General features: G+C 48.2%; 1 protein-coding gene and 1 non-coding gene across 6 annotated transcripts in view; one reads left to right on the forward strand and one right to left on the reverse strand.

The window, feature by feature from the left end:
- Positions 1-14,747, reverse strand: part of Tspan9 (tetraspanin 9) — a 196,100-nt gene that overhangs the window by 92,389 nt on the left and 88,964 nt on the right. The gene's annotated exons all lie outside the window — the stretch shown is intronic.
- LOC120888773 (small nucleolar RNA SNORA42/SNORA80 family) lies at positions 10,291-10,420 on the forward strand. The gene has a single exon (XR_005732460.1). It is a non-coding gene; the product is annotated as a small nucleolar RNA SNORA42/SNORA80 family (small nucleolar RNA).

Below are 14,747 nucleotides of genomic sequence, written 5' to 3' on the forward strand. Positions count from 1 at the left end.
AGGTTCATTCCTACTGTAACCTAATTGTATATGATGCGTACCCAGCCACAGTTCACCAAACCACACTTCCCCAACACAGACCCAGAATACAGAGGCCAGGCACACATGCCACCTGAAGTCAGAGCATGTGCATGTTCCCTGTCACAGGCTCCTTCCCTGTGACTGCCTCCTGCCTGCCAGTCTCCTTACTCCCTGCACTCCCCCTTCCCCATCCTCCCTCTCATTCATTCTGCCATATGCTGCCACCATTACTGTCCCAAGAAATGCCACATTGCCTCCTTCATCACCTCAAAATCCTCCCTGGCTGCCTGTGGATTTAAACAACAACACTCAAGCTTGTCATTCGAGACCTTCACTGAACATCGTTAGCCTTATTTCCACAAACCCCTGACCTGCGCCCTGTGCTTTGAGCAATCCAAGCACCTCAGTGGACGCCCTCACTTCTGTGGCTCCGTACTCTGGCTCATGCATTGCCCACCCCCTCAGTGATGTCCCCCACAAATCTCTGCCTTTAGAGACTCATCTCAAATGCCACATCTTCCGTGAAGGATCCCCAACACTAAAAAGCCCTCTCTTGTTCTGAACCTCTCTTTTAGCCACCAATTTTACTCTGCATTGTTATCACAGATATTTGCATGAATGTCTTTTCTTTACACAAGAGCCATATAATCTCCACACAGGAGGAACTCACCAGCCCAGCTGGACGATAGGTGATGGACACTTAAGAATACAAGATCACCTCAGCACATGTGTGAGATGCCCCCCAACGATGCCCCCTGCCTAACTGGTAGGCACTCACCTTGATGGATCACCACCTTTTGTCCTCTTCTAGGGAGTCCCTCTCTAGGGTCACCTACCAGATTCATCCATCTACCAAAACCACAGGGCAACCCAGATCCAGCCTGAAGTTCAGAGAATATGGCTGGACTCTGTTGAGGCCCAGCATGTCTGGCCCCACCTCTGGCCCCAAAAGGTGCTTCCACATTCCAGCCAGGCTGGGTGTCAGGCACACTTGTTCCTCCCCTCCCCCACACTGCTGCCAGAGGAAATGCCAGCCTGTAGCCACAGAGGGTCAGACAAAGCACAAGCAAGCACTGAGCTTCCTGCTCCCTTCCTATACCTCCAAGGCCTGAGGCAGAGCAGCACCCTGGCCTGGCCTCCATCCTTCCAAAAATGCAGAGTCTACCTCCCTACCCTGTTTGCATCTTAAAGGAGTAAGCACAAGGCCAATGCACCCAGACTGCAAGATCCAGGCAGAATGAAGAGCTGGGAGCCCCACTCCAGCTGTGTCACCTGGGAAGGAGACTTACAGCTCTCTGAGCACAGGACACTAGTGCTGAATGAATGAATGAGCACACTTCCATTTCCTCATCTGCAAAATGGCATTAGGTGTGATAGTGAGGGCCAGTAAGACAATGTCTGTGGAACTACTCTATCAAATGCAAGGTACTATCCTTGGAACCTTCCATACACACACATACACACACACACACACACACACACACACACACACACACACACACACACACATACACACACTCCAGCCAGCCAGTACATTCACAGGTGTTCAATCAAAGGACACCCACACTGACTAATGGATGACTGTGGTGCTCCTTAGTACCCGCTCTGAGCCCTGTCTTGGTTCGCCACAGTGGATGTTACCAAGGAACATTCTGCTCCATCTTCATTTTGGGAACAACAACAAGATGAACGAGCAGCAGTTCAAGTGCGCCTGGGTGTGGTACAGATTGTGAGTGCTCAGAGGTCTGGCCTTTGGGGAAGGCTGCTTGGAGAAGGTGGGGTAGGGGTTAGGCTTGCACAGTATCCTACCAAGAGATAGGCAGAGGAGTCCTGAGCGAGCAAAGACATGTTCCTTGTGACTCCTTTATCTTTTTCCAAGGGGTCTTCAGGCTTAGGAAGGTATCCCAGTTTATAAATGAGAAACAGAAGCCCAAAGAGAGAGAGGGCTGATTCAGGCTGGACCTGGAATCTATCTCTCCAAGACTTTCAAAACAGAGATCATTCCCTACACTTAGCTTTATCTGAAACTAGAGCTGTACCCTGCTTTTATGTATGAAGCTGATCCCTACTGAGACACACACATACCCATCTTGCAGGCTTAGAGGGTTTCTTAAAGAAAGAGAGAGAGATTATGCATTAGAATTACCCAGTCAGGACAACAAGGGAATTCAGTCCCACCCTGAGACTGAAGCCCTGTCAATCCTGAAAGATAGACAAGTGGCCCACTGCCATCCATCACCAACCTTCTCCACCACCTATCCAGTGTCGTCCCTAGGCTCCTTCTAACTTCATATAGCATGATCGCAAAATGAGAGGAAACAGAGGCCCTACCCTCCAGAATCATTGCCATCACCAGGTATGGAGGAGACACATTAGCAGAGGGCTGGTAAATGTTTAACCACCAGCTGTCCAGGGGGAAGCCCTGATTTGTAGTGCTTGCCAATGGCCACAGTGTAAATACTCCCACCATGGCCAATTTCAAGCTGCTGATGGCTTAGCAGCCAGCTGGCCAATTCTCCGATTATTTACTAATAGGCTCTCAAGAGGCTGTTCAAGTAGACTCCAGCAAACCACTGTAACAAACCCATCTCTTTTTTTTTTCCTAATAATAATTTCTAAAAATATATTTTTAGTTGTTGACAGACATTTATTTTATTTATTTATATGTGAGGCTGAGAATCGAACCCCAGTGCCTCACACTTGCTAGGCAAGCATTCTACCACTGAGTTACAACTCCAGTCCCAAACCCATCCCTTGCCTCCAAAAGAAACTGAGAGTCAACCCAGCACCACTCTGTCCCCTCTTCTCCAGCAGTAAAAGTTTCAGTGTTTAAGATTTGAGGAATAGCAATGAAGGCTGGACCAAGCACAGGGGGAAAAGAATGTGACAGCCTTTATCTGGTCCCCTGCTATCTCCTCGTGGGAAGCCTAATAACCAGAGAAAGGTAGCTGAAACTAGCTCCTGTACTGCAGTGATCCCATCACAGGAGTCACACCAGGCTCCTGCTCTGCACAAAATCCTCTAATGCTTCCCATCACTCTCAGAGTGAAAGAAAAAGTGCTTATAAAAATTTGCACAAGCTAGCTGGATGCAGTGGCACTGTAATCCCAAAGCCTTGGGAGGCTGAGGCAGGAGGACTACAAATTCAAAGCCAGCTTTAGCAATGTAGCAAGACAGTATGCAACTTTGCGAGACCCGGTATCTAAATAAAAATATTTAAAATGGACTGGGGATATGGCTCAGTGGTTCAATCTAGGGTTCAATCTCTGGTATCAGAAAAGAAAAAAAAAGAATTTGCACAATTTACACATACATACCAGACCCACTCGCTCTCTCCACTCCAGCCACATCATCCTCCATGCTGTTTCTTACACTAGAGCCTTTACTTTGGCTGTTCCCTCTTCTTGGAACATTCTTCCACTACATCTCTGCATTGCCAACTCTCTCCTCCTTTAAGCCTTCGCTCAAATGTCATCTCAATGAGGCCTTCCCTGACCAGATTGTTTAAAATTGTAGCTCCCTCGGCACACTAAATCTCCCTTAACACTCTTCTGCTTTTTCCATGGCTGGTATTTCCAATATACAATTTATGTTTTCATTACATTGATTGTTTATGATGTCTCCACCCATGAGAACTGAGCTTTATGAGGGCAGGGATTTTGATCGACTTCACTCATTGCTGTTTTCCCGTGGCCAAGAACAGAGCTTTACACATGGTCGGTGCTCAATAGATATTTTTGAATGACTGAATGAGTGCCTGGAGCTGGTCTCTGCCAAAGCCATGTTGGCTTCCCAGGAGCAGGCAGCTGGGGCATGAGGGAGTCCAGTGGTTAGTGCCTACCTAGCCGGACTCCAGGTGCCTGTGTTCTGGGCCTGCCCTGCCACCTGTGATCTGGCACAGCTGCACCTGCATCCCAACTCTGCACTTCGTTTTCTCTCTTCATTTAGACTGTAATGGGACCCCACATAGCTAACCCTGGGCAGTACCAAGGGCCAAGGCAGAGGCCAAACAGGACACCAAGTCCAAAGACCTCTGAGCTCTACAGTAGGAAGCTCTGAGGTCAGGTCCAAAGCATTCCCCTAAAAGATGTCGTAAAGGCACCAGCCACACCTGAACCCCCGACCACACTGATTCCTCAAACCCAGCTCTGGGTCTAGAAGAAAATGCTGTCCACTCCAGTGGTTAGTGTCAGCAGAGCCCCATCGCCGGGTGGTTGCCCCATAATGCCTCAGATGGGCTCCCCACATGCACAACGGCCAGCTCACACTGCTATTTTAAGCTCCATGGGCCAGCTGTAGCACGTAGCCACAGCGGGCTGGCGGCCCGGGAGGAGGTAGAGACACTAACTCAGTAAGGAGTGCTGACCTGGGGAGCTCCCAGAGGCAGGGAATGGTCATCCCCTTAACACCAGCCCTTCTCTGCAGGGACTGGAAACTCCCAATCCACACCCTCAAACTTCCAGGCCATGGGGAAAGTGAGTCAGGAGCCTCACTGGGCACGCCCAGATTCCATTTCTGAAAGTGACCCCCTGAATCTCTACAGCAAAATGACTCCTAGCCCCACCCTGCCAACCCCTAGAAATTCCAACAAAGCAAGAGCTAGCTAAGAACCCATCTTCCTGGTCCTAACAACATGAAGTGCAGGCTAAAGAGAGGAGTTAAGTAGCTGTTATCTGAGAGTGGCTTCTCCATGGAACCCCTGCCCACTTCCTCTCTGCCCTCCAGGACTGTGGACTGTGCTAGGTACACAGCCACACTCAGCAAAGACTTGTTGATTATGTGACTGTTTCTAAATGCATAGAAATCAACTATGACAAAAGTGGACTAGAGGTCACCTACTCTTTATTACTGTGACCATTATCATCATCTACATTTCTACTGCATCACCGAACCCAAAACTGAAAATAAAGACCATAGAACCAAGAAACCAACAGAACTTAAAAACAAAATCCTGCCATCCATGGAGATCTACTACAGGACAACTCCAGTAAGAAAGTTATTCTGTACTTTCCTTGAACTGAGCCCCCTCGAGATGTGCAATATGGCATCCCTGTTCCAAACCACCTTTTCACCATGGGACATCTGGGCAACCAGGAGCTGGCTTGAGAAAGGATGCAAAGGACAGGAACTATGAGTCTAGCTACTTCTACCCCCAACCTCATGCTGCAGGACATCAGCAAAACCACCCAGGACACACACCTGGGATGACAAGCAGTATCCCGCAGCTCTAATTGCCCCATTTAAGCAATATCAGCTTCGAGTAAGGGAAAAGGAGAGCCAGAAGTGCTATGATTAGGGAACTTGAGACCTCTCTCCTTGCTACCCATCTAGTTCAAAACAGAAGCAGCCATCCAGACCTTAAAGAAATAGATCCACCACCAGGAGGTATAATTCTTGGATTTTCCTGTTGGAGAGAGGATCCCAGAAGCTAAGGGCCTTCAGAGATCCTTTGGTGCACTTTTTCCTTTCTTTCTTTGGCTTCAATCAATCCAGACACTCCTCTGAGCCTTTGTTGCAAAGGCAATGAGAACATCCTGCATTTATAGAAAAATATATGTTGTTGAGGGCCACCGCTCAGAAGGCTGCTGACTGATCTAACTGGCTCTTCCTTCACTACTCAATTAGCGGCGAATGTCCCTCCACTCCAGCAAGCCTGCCACAACCACAGTCTCTCAGGCAGAAGGTTCTTATGGCCACCCTTCAGTTCATCTTCTGAAGATGTATTTGCAAACAATTACCAAAGTGACCCTGTCATTAGTCTGAAATCACACCAGCTGGGCAGATGATCCTGGCCCAAACCCCCACCCTGTCTAGAGAAGGGACATATTTGCCAAAGTCACTCTGCTCAGCCCAAGGCTCGCTCACAGATAGAGATGTAGGTAGAGAAGGGGAAGGAAGAGAAGAACAAAAGGGTGACATCACTCCAAAGGTGATGTTCTTCAGGGCACCAAGGGTCCCCCACCCTCCCAGAAGCCTTCTCTGGCCACTTGGCCACTGTGGTCTCTCCCTCTCATGCAGATCCTGAGTGCAGCACTGCAGGGTTCTGCCTTTGATTAGGTTGTGCATCCTCTAACCCCAGAAAGCTGGAGTCCCCACACGTTCCTGCCATCAGCCCCCAGACAGCTTTCAGCCTCTCCTCAGAGATGGTCTGTCTCCAGTCACGCCGCTCTGACCTGTCTCCTCCATTCTGTTTCTGCCTCCGCTCCTGTCTGGCTGGCCGAGCCTCGGGGAGGGCTACGTGGCTTCACACTCAGCTCCCCACCAGCCTGTCCCAATTCTAGGCTTCAAATTAGCTTGCCTTCCCTGGGCATGGAGGCTCCTCGGGCTGATGGCCCAGTTACAGATCCCCACCTCCTCCCAGCCCAGCACACCTCCTTCCTGCTCTCCCCCTCACTGTCCTCTGTCACACTGACTCAGCCTGGACACCATTTGGGTAGACACCATTTGTCTTTGCAAATGGACCGTCAGCTGTAGGTGCTCACTCGTCAAAACTCTCCTTTAGAACCTACCACATCCTAGTCAGGTGACAGTGACTCAGTGAGCACTGATGAATGGGTGAGTGGGCAGGTGAGCGAGTGGGTGGATGGATGGATGGATAGATGGATACAGGGAGGGATGGAAGGATGGAGGGATGATGGGTGAATAGAGGGAGGGATGGAAGGATAGACAGAGGGAGGGAGAGAGGGATGGGTGGAGAAATCTAGCATAGCCAAACATTCTGGTGGTAACTCGAGTAAATAAAAAGAAGAATGGGGAGCGGAAAAGTAATAGAAAAGGACAGACTTATTCGCACAAGGCAAAGAACAAGGCCATGGCTCAGAGGGCCATGGACCACAGGGAGCCTGGGGGTGCACCACAGCACTCTTGTGCTCCAGCCCACCAAGCCTCTATGAGGAACCAGGAAGAGTAAACAAGCAGTTTCCATCAGCAAAGCATCTCCCAAGCTGAAAGTCTGTCTGATCTGGATGAATTACTTGAGTCATCAACTTCCCTAATCTGCCCCCAAGCCCTCCTTCAGAAAGGGGCACAGAGCCCCGTTTCTGCCTGGCAGGAAGGGTTGGGAGATCAGGGAGCAAGAACCTCTGTTCCTCAGGACAGAAAGTCCAGTCTACCCCACATCACACACAGACCCCCCAAAGACTTCTAAGCCCCCTCACAGCCCTCCAACACACAAAGGTTCCAGCACACAAATCCACACACACACACACACACACACACACACACACACACACACACACAGAGGCACTCGCACCAACTATGGCAACATCCCTCAGTCGGCCTGGCTTCTGGCTGTGGCTTATCTTGAGCTCAGTCACCCATTCGACATCAAAGAAAGCCTGACAAATTCAGCAGCAGGTGGAAAGAATCTGGGAGAAAGACCAAAGCAAACTGCTAGGGGCAGAGAGACAGTGCAGGACAGGGGGAGCGGTGCAGGACAGAAGGAGGGAGGAGGTACAGGAGATGTGGTCAGAAGAAGCCGGTTTGGTCCCAGTTCTGTTGTCTCTTAGGAATGATGTAACTTTGGGCACTAAACCTCTGGAGCTTCAGTTTCCCCATCTGCAAACTGGGCACAAAACCTGCCTCCCTACTGGACCGTCCTAGGATGAAATGAGCTCATTCAGCCACTTTTGTCCCATCTCCTCCCCTCTGCAGAAATCCTCTGAGTAGTAGCTGCAAGAGTAACAATTACACCCTGGAGCACAAGGCTCTTCCTTCCTGAGACCCCACCTGCCTGTCTCTACTTTCCACCTTAGTGACACGGAGGGGGAAGACGTGGGTCCAATCCCCACAGCAGCATGCAACTCCCAGCTCTTCCCCTTGATGTGTTAACTTCTGTGCACCTCAGTTTCTCCATCTGAATTATGACTACAATGAACACCCAACAGCATACAGTTTATGATCTACATGCATACAGTGCCTGATTCAGTACCTGGCACACAGGACACTTAATAAATAGTACAGAATATTTCTTTTAATTATCATCGTCATCATGATCCTGGCTAATGGAATTAGTTCTTCCCTCCGGAGCTGTAAAGCAGAGGCCTGATTCCTCTCCCAGGTGCCAGCCTCTCACACAGAAGGAGATAGCATCACGTGTCCCAGCATTCGCTCCTCCCCAAGCAAACATTCACACTTCTCTCCATTGATACTCACACGCAGCTACAGATCCTCTGCCACCCTGCCCACTCCCCTCCTTGCCTTTCCCAGTCTGTCAATGCTCTCCCTAAAATACATGGCCTGAACCCCTTTATCTGACCCATGCAGCACCCAGCACCCACCAGAACATCCAGTATAGTGGAGGTACACAGAAACACCTAGTGACCAAGTAGTCAATGAATGAGCTGAGCGCTCTATTTCATGGAATCTAAAACTGCAAAAGGCAACAGGCTGTGACATCTCTTGGTCTGGACGCTGTGTTTCCATCTCTGACTCCCTTCACCATGCACCAGACCGTGTTGGCAGACACAGACCCAGAGTAGCCAGAACCACCAGGGTCTCTTGCATCCTTAAGTCTGAGCCATCTTAAGTCATAGCTCTCCTTTTGATGTTTCTGCAGTTTTCTAATCCTATGTGTAGGACTATCATAATGAGTGGAAACATTTGCCCCATTACCATTCAACTTGATAGTTTTGCTTCATTATTACCATGCATTTGTGTTTAAAGATCTGATTCTAGCGTCTAATGTTTTGGTAAATTCTTTCTCTCAACATTCAGAAGATCACAGAAATTTTATGCTGAAATGCAAATTTAATGCCCTCCTTGGCCAAATGAGGAAACTGAGGTCCAGAGTATCAAAGTAAGATGCCCAACGACACATGCAATTTTGTGGCAGAACTGAGATTTGAGCCCTGGGTCCTTCCCCTTCAGCCCAAAAGACTAATACTAATTCTGTAAAACCCTAGTATCTTAATATCTATTCTCTTCAGTCCTCATAAAGACCCTGTAAGAAAGACATGCCTTCCCGATTGCACAGATGAAAGAAAGGAAAGTTCCAGTAACTCATCTTAGGCCAGGCAGGCTCAGCATGTCACCAAGCTGGGAAGAGACCTGCTTTGTCATCCTGGAAGCCCTGCCCTAGGCCTTCTGTCTAAAAGCCAAAGAACATGGGACACCTCTAACCAGATGTTCAACAGAAATGCCCCCCACAACAGATCTCAATCTAAATTCCTTTTCTTCCCTTCCCATTTCTCCTCCTGTATTTTCTACTCTGTTAATAGCATGACCACTAATGTGGTCACTTAAACTAGAAACCTGGAGAGATTTCCCAGCTTCCTTCTATTCCCAGACTCCGTTTTGCCCCACAGATCTGAGCAAGTCTCCATGCCTAGACTCCATCTATCACCCTCTCATCATGCCATTTCCTTGGTCGGTCCTCAATCTATCTCCTTTGGACTATTACAAAACCTCCTTCCTGCTCTCCCCACAATCCCTCTCACTTTCTGAACAACTTCTACCATATTTGTACTTGCAATCATCTTTTTAAAATAAAGTTGCTCTTACGTTGCTTCAACTTAAAAATCTTACTGGTTTTATTCCACATTATTTTAAAGAATACAAAAGTATTTTCCCACAACCTGGCAGACTCCTCCACTAAGCTCCTGTGCATCCTGCAAGACCCAACTCAATCCTCCCCTCCTCTTCTTTTGGCTCCTCCCTCTTGACTTCCTTCTGGTTAGCCCTGCAGTGCCCCCGGGACAGCACTTCTCACACTTCATTTCCTCTGTGTGCCTTTTGATCCCTTTTCAAAGGGATCTCCTTGAGCAGGACATGGCATCTCTGAATCTCCAGCTCTTGGTCATGAATTTGCTAATTTATTCAATTTGTTAATTTACTAAACCCTAAAAACACTCAATGAATATTGTTGAATAATTCAGCAAATTCACAAATCAGGGCTCTGTTTATATTTATTATGAAAAGTAGTCCACTGTTAACCTAAGTAAAAGTTCATTTTAGAAGGAGCATGTAAAGATACTTAAAGGGTCCCAATAAAGGATGCACGAAATCCAAGCTTCTGGGTTGATTGGTACTTCGTTTGGAGGTATCAATGACAATAAAGAAGGGGAAAATCCAATTTCAAGAAATAAAGAGTCGGAGTTATAATAGATGTCAGTGTGACTATGACCTAGCTGAATTCATCTGTTAATTGTTTCCATTTGCTTTAATCTGTAGCAACTCCCAAATGGATGCTTTTCAAACCACAGGTTGTGACCCAATCGTAGGTTATGAAATTAGTTGGGTCAGCAGTGTATTTTTAAAAATAGAACAAATGAAAGCATTTGGATTTATGGCAAGCCCAATTCCCCTGGGCATTTCATAGTGCCCCATGAACAAACTGTGGCCCCCAACCACAGCCTAGTCTATGCCCATAGGCTACTAGTACTGAAGTGTTTGCACAGAGGGAGGGAAGGAAGAAACGAAGATTAAACAAACAAACAAAAAAAATTACAACTTACACAATAAAGAGATATGCATCATCCATGAGACATTTTCTCAGGTTTAGTTGTGTGTGCATATTCATGTTATCATGAAGTTTAACAAACAAGCCCCCAGGTCTTTACTAGGGACGTGATAGCCTTCAGAGTCTAACTGCGCCCGTGAGAATATGCACTTTTGAGGCATGAAATTTAAAGCTGGTTACTTTCTATAGGAGGCCACACCTGGCCAGGAAGGTTTACCCAGCTGCAGGAAATATACTTGGATTCACTCTTCAAGACGGAAATGTGCTTAATGGATGCCAAAAAGTTACGTGTACCATGAGAAGAGACAAATTGAGTCTTGTCAGTTTGGAAATGTGTCTCTCGGGCATTTGATCTGATGACATCATCCACTGGGCAGAACTCTGGCTAGGAATTTGGACTTAAGGTACTTGCCTGCAAAATGGGGAGAACAGTGCCCAAAATCTTGAATGTGCAATATATAACATAGACTTTTTATTTGTGTATTCATTACGTGATTGCTGGAACAAATTGTTTTTAAAAAAAAAATTGCATGAAGTTAGCTTGGTATAGAACTATACCCTCGTAATCTTTTAAATTAGAGAAAACCAATTTTTAATTGAGCCAGTATTTTACCCATGACAAATTCTACTCAGTTGCTTGTCTCATGTGTCTGTAGTAGACACCACCTTCTACTGGTTTCTTCAAAACAGAAGGGAAACATCGTGCCCTCATGCATCTAAAGACTGTGCAGGGAACATGAGGCCCCATCTCCTGTTTCATTCCGGGCAGAATGAGAGGAATGGGCTCAAAATGCAACAGGAAGCCTGCAGAATGGAGCTGTTAAAGACAGAACAGTTGACCCAAGCAGGTGCTAGCTACCCCCCTGGGCCAGTTAAGCCCACCCCACCTGGAGTCAGCGCCAGGCCGGGTGTCAGGGTGTGTAATGTGCCCTGCATGGCTGCTCATGGTCCCATCCTTCCTAGATGACTTTGGGAGGTGCCTTCCTGTCTGCGGCATCCATGGTTCCAGGATGAGATGGGACGATGGCTGTGGGGTTGCCACAAACAATCAGATCTCCCCCAGGCCCTGTGGCCTATTTCCAGCTCCTGCTAGTTCCTGTCTAATGCCAGCGTCATTGGAGGAATCCAGGGCATCCTGGGCCCAGCATTGTTCAAATCATGCATTCCTCTTCATAAAAAGCTACTGAATAACTCTCATTCCTCTGCTCTCCCAGGAGAAACCACATCAGAGGATAAGCAACCAGATCCTTCTGTGTGGTGGAGACAAAGGGGGACAGCGGGCGGGAGCCATAGGGCATCTCCAATGTTGTCCATCAGGTCCCCTGTGACGGACATACAGACATGTCAAGAAGGCTTGCCTGCCCCTACCCATTAGCTAAACCCACCCTCCAAACACAATGGCCAAGAGGAAGTGTGAGAGGCCAGAGTCCCACCTGCACCCTCAACCTGGACACATGGCTTTCTTTCATGTGTGTATAGTGATACTGTGAATTAAACTCAGGGGCATTCAACCACTGAGCACCATCCCCAATCCAATTTTGTATTTTATTTAGAGACAGGGTCTCACTGAGTTGCTTAGCACCTCATTAAATTGCTGAGGTTGGCTTTAACTCGCCATCCTCCTGCTTCCTCCTCCTGAGTAGCTGGGATTATAGGCATGTGCCATCATGCCCAGCCTGGACACACGGTTTTCTAAATGTCACAGTTTCTACACCCCCATCCTTCTAATTCTTTGTGAGAACAGCAACTAAACTCCGGGAAGGGAAGAAAAGAACCAGAGTTCAGGGAGAGTCTCCTAAATGTCAGGCACGGGGTTAGTGACAAAGACCTCTAGCTCTAAGGGTGACCAGCCACAGCTAAAGACAGAAACGCAAATGGAGAGAAAACAGGCAACAAATATTATGCTAAGCACTGTAGGGAGAAGGGGACAGCCAGGGAAGGACGAGGAAAGGTCAGGAGAAAAGATCAGAAGGACAGAGGTAAGAAGAGCACAGAGGGAGGCCCCGCCTGACCAGCACCACCATGTTCCAATTCCACATCCTGCATCACCCACCTGTCCTCTGGCCCACCACACCACCCAGGGAGGGGGCTCCCTTTGAACCCTTTCTGTGATGAGGGATTTTACCCCTTTTCTTCTTAGTTGTGAAAACCATGGGAACGCTGAAAGTCAAGGACATTACAGACTTAAATAACTGAACCTTCATTGTTTACTCATCAGGTTAGTTTTAAATTTTTTTTTTCCTAATTAAACAAGGTTCCCCAGTGCTGGAAAGAGTGTGGCCCATCTCCTCGGGTCTGTACCTCCCTGCACCTCTTCTTGGTGGTTCCTAAGGGACCTCCCCATCTCCTCATCTGGCCCTTTCCATCCAGGGTCCTCTTCATGCAAATGCTGGTTATCTTTCCAACATTCAGTTCTGTTCATTTCACTTCCTGCCAAAGCACTTCGACAACTCCAGTTTCAAGCAAAAGTCTGGTGTGCGGTGGGACAATGGACACAATTCTCAGTCAAGTGGTGGAGTGCAGGGTGGCAGGGGGATGTAAAGACAAGCTCTTCTTGGGATTTTTCTCTAGAGAAGTGATAGCTTCTCTACTGTGACCAAGAGTCCAAGCCACCAACTGCTTATTCTTTGTATGTGTGTATATAGTTCTGGGAACCGAACCCAGAACCTTATTCATGCTAGGCAAACACTCTACCACAGAGCCATATCCCCAGCCCCCAATTACTTATTCTCTTAACCTTTTACTGTGCTTGGATCAAGAAACAAAATATTTTAATCAATCAACAGGTGTTGACTGGGCACCCTCGAAGGAGGCCAGCAGAAGGGGGCAGGCATGGTTTGTGGACATTACAATCCCCTGGTGTACTTAACTCAGGTAACAGCAATGAGATGCCTGGTTCACACCAGCTGCTTGCAGTTGGCAGGAAGGATACACTTCCTCATGTCTTTGCACATACATCCTGGAAGGAATGTAGGCCCTGCTCTGGGGCACTCTTAGTTCTCTGGGAAGCTTCTTTTTTCCCCAATCCAGGCAAAATTAAACATTCTCTCCTACACTTTCAAAGCTCTCCATATTAAGACTCTCATTGTATATTGCTGAGAATCTTGATGCTGAGACTGGAGAGCAGAGATGAATGGGGGTGGTCATTCTTCATCTGTGAATTCCAGAACCTAGAACAGTGCCTGAATCACAGCAGGTGATACAGGAATGAATAAGTTAGTGGACAAACAGGTGCGTGTGAGAAGCTCTCCAGGCAGTGAAGGCCCACAGAGGTGAAGGCTGGGACAAACCCCCATCCCGAGGTTCTTTAGACCCTCCAAGGCTCAGATGGGTAGCATACATTCCAGAAAGGGAAAAGGAGCAGGATGCAAGTCTAAGCATTGCCTGGGTGCCAGCATGGGTCTGTTTAATATGCAGCGTGCAGATCCCCAGAAATCAATGCTCGTTTTTAAAACACTGCTGCCCAGAGCCACCCTCTCTGCTTGAGTCCAGGGTCGGTGTTAAGTATCTTTCTATTTATAAAGCAACTCGCTGTAGCACTGCAGTGTGGTCCCACACGCAGCCATGGAGGTGGGGCACAGTGGGAGAAACTGAGGCTGCAAAGCCAGACACCAGAGATACTGGGTGTTTCTGCACCAGGGAGAGTCCCTTGTGAGAAGGGCTCTTCCCCAGTGCTGGGCCCTCTCACTAGAGGCTCCAACCTGCTGAAAAGTGCAGTTCTCTCTGGGCTTCTGTGATGTGCTGAGCTCAGCCAGATAGGTTGGGTCTTTCAATGTGGTTCTCTTAAGTGCTTAGGGGAATGAGCCTAGAGAGACAGAAAGGTCAAGCCGTCTGTCTTTCCACGTGCAGACTCTGACCTCCCCAGCATGCACTGGCTCTGGGAAGCCACTCTCCAGCTCTGAGGCCATCCCAGTCTGCCAGGCACCAGCCTGGGTGTCAACCTCCCATTCCTTCTGTCTGTCTGTCTCACCCTTCTGGACGGCCAGAAGCCCAGACACCCTGAGGCCTCCAAGGCCAGAACAGATTCATTGATCTTGTGTTCCTCCAATTCTGGCATCACACCCCGGAGAGAGGCTTCCCCTGCTCCGAGGTCCTTCAAACCAGTCTATCACACATGCTGTCCCCAGCTTCATGAGTAGCGGCCATATTTACAGAGCACAGCAGATGTCAAAGGCCTTCACATCACACAAGGCCCAAAGCTGGTTTTTGCTGCCAGTCCTCCTAGCCACCTCCTCCGAAAACCAGGAGGGAAAGACAAGAATGCAGC

The sequence above is a fragment of the Ictidomys tridecemlineatus genome, chromosome 6, assembly GCF_052094955.1.
Source record: "Ictidomys tridecemlineatus isolate mIctTri1 chromosome 6, mIctTri1.hap1, whole genome shotgun sequence".
In the NCBI taxonomy this organism is placed as follows: domain Eukaryota; kingdom Metazoa; phylum Chordata; class Mammalia; order Rodentia; family Sciuridae; genus Ictidomys; species Ictidomys tridecemlineatus.